Here is a 6,694-nt window from a genome sequence, read left to right as displayed (position 1 = left end):
ACCCCCTTCATCCTGAACAACTTTTGTCTGAACAATTTTTGTGTACAATATCACTATTCTGAGATTTTTTGGTAAATAGATTAAAATGGCCCACCCTGTATAAAATCCCCCTTTCTCATGTATAAGCTCAGATTAGTTTAAACTTTATTAACACGGATATTCTCAGGAGCAATGCAAAGTTCCTTCCGAGATAATTTCAAACTTTTTATTTTAATAATAAATTACCATCTCTTCTTTACTTCACACTAATTTAACAGGTATTAGGTATTCTATGAGAAGATTGATTTTAATTTTTTTTTAATTATATTATCTTTTTTCATTTTAATGTCAGATAGATCCAATCTACCAATTTTTAATGAAAGGGGTAAAAACTTACGTAAATAATTAGGCAATTAATCGTGTCCTGTGGTCCATTAGTGTTGTATTACTTCTGCAATACCAAATCTAAGTCTTTGTTGGCACGACGAAATATTTAAAAAAAAAGGACGAATTGTTTTTATTAAGTTTAATTCTTATAATAAATGTACGGCGTACACATATGTATGGCATTAAACAAGTGATAGATCCTGCTTAAAGTTAGAGTTGAAGTAATGCCTTTATTAAAGTGAGTGAATCTACTCAAGCAATTTCTACTCTAAAACATTTAATGACGATTATCGCTGAATCCAAATACGGGCACAGAAATGCTCTATCACATCAGGATTTTTAAATATTTTAACTTAAAAGTGCAAAAAACGTATTTTGGCCTAAATTTGAGATTATGTACTGTCGCTCCTCCTTTTTTCTCAAAAAATTGTACTTAAAATTTTAAAGTATTACTCTTTTTCATTCAAATGCCGTTAAATTTGTTAAGACATATTTTTCTTCGCCAAGATATTTAATTTTGAAAATTTCAAATATTAAGAATTTTACAAGCCCGGTAATACACAGGTGTCTGTGCTATAGTTTGTGGGTTTCAGGTTTTGTGGGTTTGGGCTTTGTGGATTTGGGGTTTGCGGGTTTGGGGTTTGCAGGTTTGGAGTTTGTGGGTTTAAAGTTTGTGGGTTTGGAGTTTGTGGGTTTGTGGCTTGTGAGCTTGGCTTTGTACCTTTTATCTCGAAAAAGTACATAAGAATAGTATATTCAGAACTATAGCGCTGACACCTATGTATTTCCAGGCTTGTGAAATTCCTAATATTTAAAATTTTCAAAATTTAATATCTTGGTGAAAAAAGAGATAGTTTAGCAGACTCAATGGCATTTGAAAGTGAAAGAGTGATGCTTTAAAATGTTATGTACAGTTTTTTTAAAAAAGAAGGCGCGACAGTACATAGCCTCAAATAAAGGCCAAAATCACGTTTTTTGCACACTTAGGTTAGAATATTTAAAAATCATGATGTGATAGAGCGTTTCCGAGTCCGGATTTGGATTGAGACACCCAAAAGTGACCGGAAATGACTAGTCTCATATATTGTATAATTTAAAGTCGGACTGTGTAATTCAGTAGTGAAAAATTTTAATTAACTGGGGTCAAGCTTTTTCTTCTGCGCTATAAGAATCGTCAGATCAGTAAAAGAGCTCGAGCTACCAGGTTAAATAATTTTCCTCTCGGAGGGACACACCCGCAGGAAAGCGAATTCCAATTATGCTCCCACTTTTGCAGGAGTTAAATGGTGCGTTTCACTGATGCGAAACGGAGGTCTGAAACTTTCTACAGCAGTTTGCCAATGCTGTTTGGGTCAGTAAATGATAAAGAAGATTTACTTTTCTTCTAAAAAGGTATAATATTTTTTTAAAGTACAATTAATCTTCCAAATAACACAGGTATAGTGTACAAAAAAAATAAGATAGAGAATTGAGTAAAAAATAACAAAAGAACATCATGATTTATATAGGTAGGAAACCGATTAAAAATTATAATTTTTTTTATATTAATAATAAATTATGAATTATAAATAATATGTTATAAATTATGCATTTAAAATTATTATTATAAATTATAAATGATAAATGATAAATTATAAATTATAAGTTATAAATGATAAATTAAAATTTATAAATTACAAATTATAAGTTATAAATTATAAATTATAAGTTATAAATGATGAATTATGAATTATAAATTATAAAATTAAAATTAAAAAATTTTAATTATAAATTTTCGAAATTTCTGAGGAACAATTTTATAATATAATTTATTTTAATCATGAGAAAAATATGGAGCGAGTATCGACGAGTTTCGACGAGTCAAAACGTCGTTGACGCGCTTTATTTTTACAATAATTCGTCTGAGAATAAGGAATAATTTTAAATTGTCGAAAATATTAGACCTTTTAGAGTTTTTTCAAGAGTGAATCATTCTTTCAATTTTCATAAAGCCTATCGTTTAATCAAATTAATTTTTCGAAATTCCAAAACATCATATTTAACAAATATGTCACAAAGTACATAACAAGATTTTCATCCAGTCACATTAAAAAAATTCATACCGATTTACAATAACTAAATGTGTAATGTGATTGTTGTCGACTAAAATATTGTTATACACTGAAAAAATTAATGGATGTCAAGGAAATATTTCTTTGCAATCTGTATGAAAATTATTAAGTCAAAGAAATCATTTCTTGGTTGCTAAGAATCTAGTGTTTTAAAAGCTTTTTTTACAGCCGAGAAACTACTTTTTCATTTTATTGAAATCTATTCTTACAAGTGAAAAAGATTAATTTAAATTAAGTATTCATCACTGAGAAATCTGAGATTATCGCGCTGGAAGCCGTAACAGAACTCTTTGAGGAACTCTTGGAACTCTTGGAACTCTTGGAAATCTTGGAAATCTTGCACCAAGTATGGAGCACTCAAACGACGAAGCATTCGCATAATCATACCCTCCAGATGCACAACTGTCTTGGTGCGACAAAATAACAGTCGACTGTATCCGAACGCCACCGCGTTTAAACAAGTCTCATTTCTCCTGGAGAGTCCCGATCGCCAGAAGCTTTGAAAATCTCGGTACTCACAGCATTTTAAAAGAAATCTTGGAACTCTCTACACGAATTCGATTGAGACTATCCCATTCATAGTTTTAAGATTTTCAGATTTCTCATATCAGTGAGTAGCCTCTCACAATATACGGATCAAGTATTACATTCTCATCCTAATTAGAAGGTATTTTTTTATGTAAAATTTCACATCGTCGGTTTTCATCAAATCTCTACGTTTTGAGATCCTCTGAGTTAGAACAAACGATTTTTACGAAGGCGTTTGTCTGTCTGCAGTCTGTAGTCTGTATTCTATAGGCACGATAACTTTTGAAAGATTGATCAAATTGGATTTTACTTTGGCAAAACTTTTTTAATTCCTAAAAAAAAGAACAAGTTCGTAAATCGGCTATTTTGGATGTAAATTCAAAAAGTGAGCGAATTTTAAAATTTCTGAGACCATTTTATCCAGATTTAAAAATTCTATGCATGGGTATTCATAGTACTCGGAAACGCAAACAATTTATCCTTATGACTTTTTTCGATGAAAAGAAAATTAACAGTTATAGCATTTCCAAAATCCAATAAACCAAATTAAAATAATCATTTCAACCCTAACAACGCAAGATATAAAAAAAAGTTTAAAAAGAAAAACGTTGATTTTTTAAAGCCCTACAAGAACAACTAGTTATGGACAAACGACTCAAGCTATAAAAAAGTTAAATAGACCAAAGTTGCTCTTCCAATAAATAGCAAAAACTCATTCAAATTTGTCATCCGTAATTTTCGATAGGACACGTAGTTTTTGTTTTAATCATAGAAATAAGATTAAAAATAACAAATTAAATTTTGAAAAAAAAACGAAACAAGAGACGAACGAAAATATAAGACAAATGTTCTTTAACCAAAGAATAACTGCAGGTTTGTTATAAACTCTGGTTATAAACATATATTAAAAGTAAGAACATAAACTTTTTTGAAAAAGGGCACAAGATACAATAACATTTTATTTAACAACATTTTTCGCATAAATTATATATACATTAAATATAAAAAAATTTAATTTAACACAAGTTGCAATAAAATGTTTAATAATAATTTTTGTTTTGATAGAATGCGCTTTTTTTAAATGGTAAACATAAGACAATGAAAAAACTTTTGTTTTAATACTAATGCATATTATGAATGGCAATAATATAAATTTATTTGAATGATATGCATTATTCAGGGTGACTAAGAATTAAATTTAATGCAAAATGAAAAACAAATATTAAAGTAATGATTAAAAATAAGATTTGTCATTTATTTTGCAATATCTGAATATGCAGTCCCAGACCGAGGTACAGAAATAAATATAATATACCTTTAATATAACCGAGTTGAACATAATGTAAGTAAGTTCGCATTTTTAACGTAATCAATTTCGAAGCATTAGGTACGTGATGAGAATGTTTTCGTTAAATCGGAAGGAGCTTTAACAAAAGAGAATTTACAATTACCAAGTAACATTTGTCGATGCTTTGACCTTTAATTTAAAAGGCTTGCACACAAATGTGGGGTAAATATAAAGACCTAGCGCGTAGGGCGAGGTGAATGCATCATCGAGCGTGAAGCGTGAGACAAATACACTATTAAAGGCGAAACGCAAGAACCAACAGCCGGGCGCTCCAGGCGCTCTCAAACTTGCGAGCCGCGCGTGAAGCGAGGGAAGAGAATGTGCCCGCGCATCGGGCAGATTCTTTTAGATTTCTTCAAGTGAAAGAAATATTTTTCCCACACAGACAGAAATTTCAAGAGATTAATTCACGGAACTGCTCCTTGATTTTATCACAACTTTGGCGCGAGAACTAAGATCTCGGAACCCTTGATTTTAAAGCAACGGTCTTTGATTTAAAATCAAGGTTTCTAAGATCTCAGTTCTCATGTCAAAAATGTGATGAAATCAAGAAGCTGTTCCGTGAATTAATTTCTTCCAATTTCTCTCCATGCAGATAAATAATTATATCTATTTGAAAATATTTAAAAAAATTGAATGTTGATCATTTTTTTTCAATGAAGTAAATTTTATTTCATTACAAAATTTGTTTTTCAGTGTAGTTTTTTGTCGACGGAATGAAAGGATTCGATATACCAGCCCAAAGTCAAAGTGGATTTTATTTCTTTGGATGTGAAAAAATACAAATCATTCTGATTTGTACTAGTATATCGAAATATTTCATTCTGTCTATAAGAAAAAATATAAAATAAGGTTAGAATAAAATATTGACCTTTTTTATTTGCTTTTAAGACAAAAAGGCATGTATTTTTATTTCGGGCAAAAGTCCATTCATTATAAATATATTTGAGAAGTCATTATTGTGGATGCATAAAACTTTTCCTGTAAAGTCTAACATATACACTCTAAACTTAATTTCAACTTGATTTCTTCATATAAGTTTAAAAATGTAACTTCTTTTTAATGAAGTATGGAATTTCTCATTAATATTAGTAAAATCGTACCTTCACACAATCCTTTTTATTTTTTAAACAATATATTTTTTTCTATAGTGTTAAATTATACAAACAAGTAATTTGTAGTGCATTCGAAGCTCCTAATACGTCTGCAAATAGTTTCTTAGTGAAGTAATGAGATACTTTGTGCCCATAAAAGATACTTGCAGCAATTAATAGTCGAAAACAGCGACTAAACTGATGTGTCGTTTATCATGGGTGAAGATAATATGGATCTAATAAATTTTAACGCGTTCCACTTTATCATGAGAATGTCAGAACTAGAGGGATTGAGGAATGGTGGTCTAGGATTGTAGCCTATTTTCATGAATCATCATAATTAAGTGAAATGTCTAAATTCTCATTCAGAATTCCAGAAATAAATATCTATGATTTAGAATTGTGGACAAGTTTGGGGTATACTCTCACTCTTGTCAGAAGACATTGATAGCAATGATTAACGTCGTAGAATTGCTTAAAAATATGCTCTAAGATTGCATACTTTATGAAATTGAAATTTATAAAAAGCACTTCCTTCACATATTTTTTCATAGGTGGAAGAATTTAAAAAAAGTTTATATTCTGACCACATCAAGTTCATTACGGTTGGATAATTTTTTGGCCGAAACGAAAAAGTTTTATAGTTGAAATGGTTATCCTTTATAAGAAAGACGATATCAAAGTTTAATGATTGTCTATTTCATTGAAAAATAGTATGTTTACAAAATTTAAGAAATGTAAATTAAATTAAAGTTGGATTCTTGTTTTGTTTTTTTTTTTTAACAGGAGTTTGCATTTGTATGTTTACCCTATCTAAAATCATCGTTCTAATTACAAGATTTTTTAAATTAGACTGTCAAGTTTTTTAATTCCTTAAATTCAAAATGTTATGCATTCAAAATTATTCCATAAAATCTAATATAAACCTTATTTTCAGTTTAAAATGAGTATTAATGCAAGAAGTTAATTGAAAGACAGAATTCCACAGGTTTGTGATTTAAATAGGAAATTAAATCAAGTTATTTAGTTCTTTATCTTAATTGATTATATCGATTGAAACTTAAGTTTCTGTAGAATAGAAAATTTTTATGATTTTGAAAATAAAATTTGCCCCTAGAAGCTTTTTTACTTTCTAACCCAGCGATTCCTATACCACTAGCGATGGTCACCGGCCCGTCCGCGGTCGGGGAAAGCCATCCCGGGCCAGCCATCTCCCGCTATGATAACCCTTTCATTGTTATGAGATT

The sequence above is a fragment of the Belonocnema kinseyi genome, chromosome 9 (genome assembly GCF_010883055.1).
Source record: "Belonocnema kinseyi isolate 2016_QV_RU_SX_M_011 chromosome 9, B_treatae_v1, whole genome shotgun sequence".
Classification (NCBI taxonomy): Eukaryota; Metazoa; Arthropoda; class Insecta; order Hymenoptera; family Cynipidae; genus Belonocnema; species Belonocnema kinseyi.
This window is presented reverse-complemented; position numbering follows the sequence as displayed.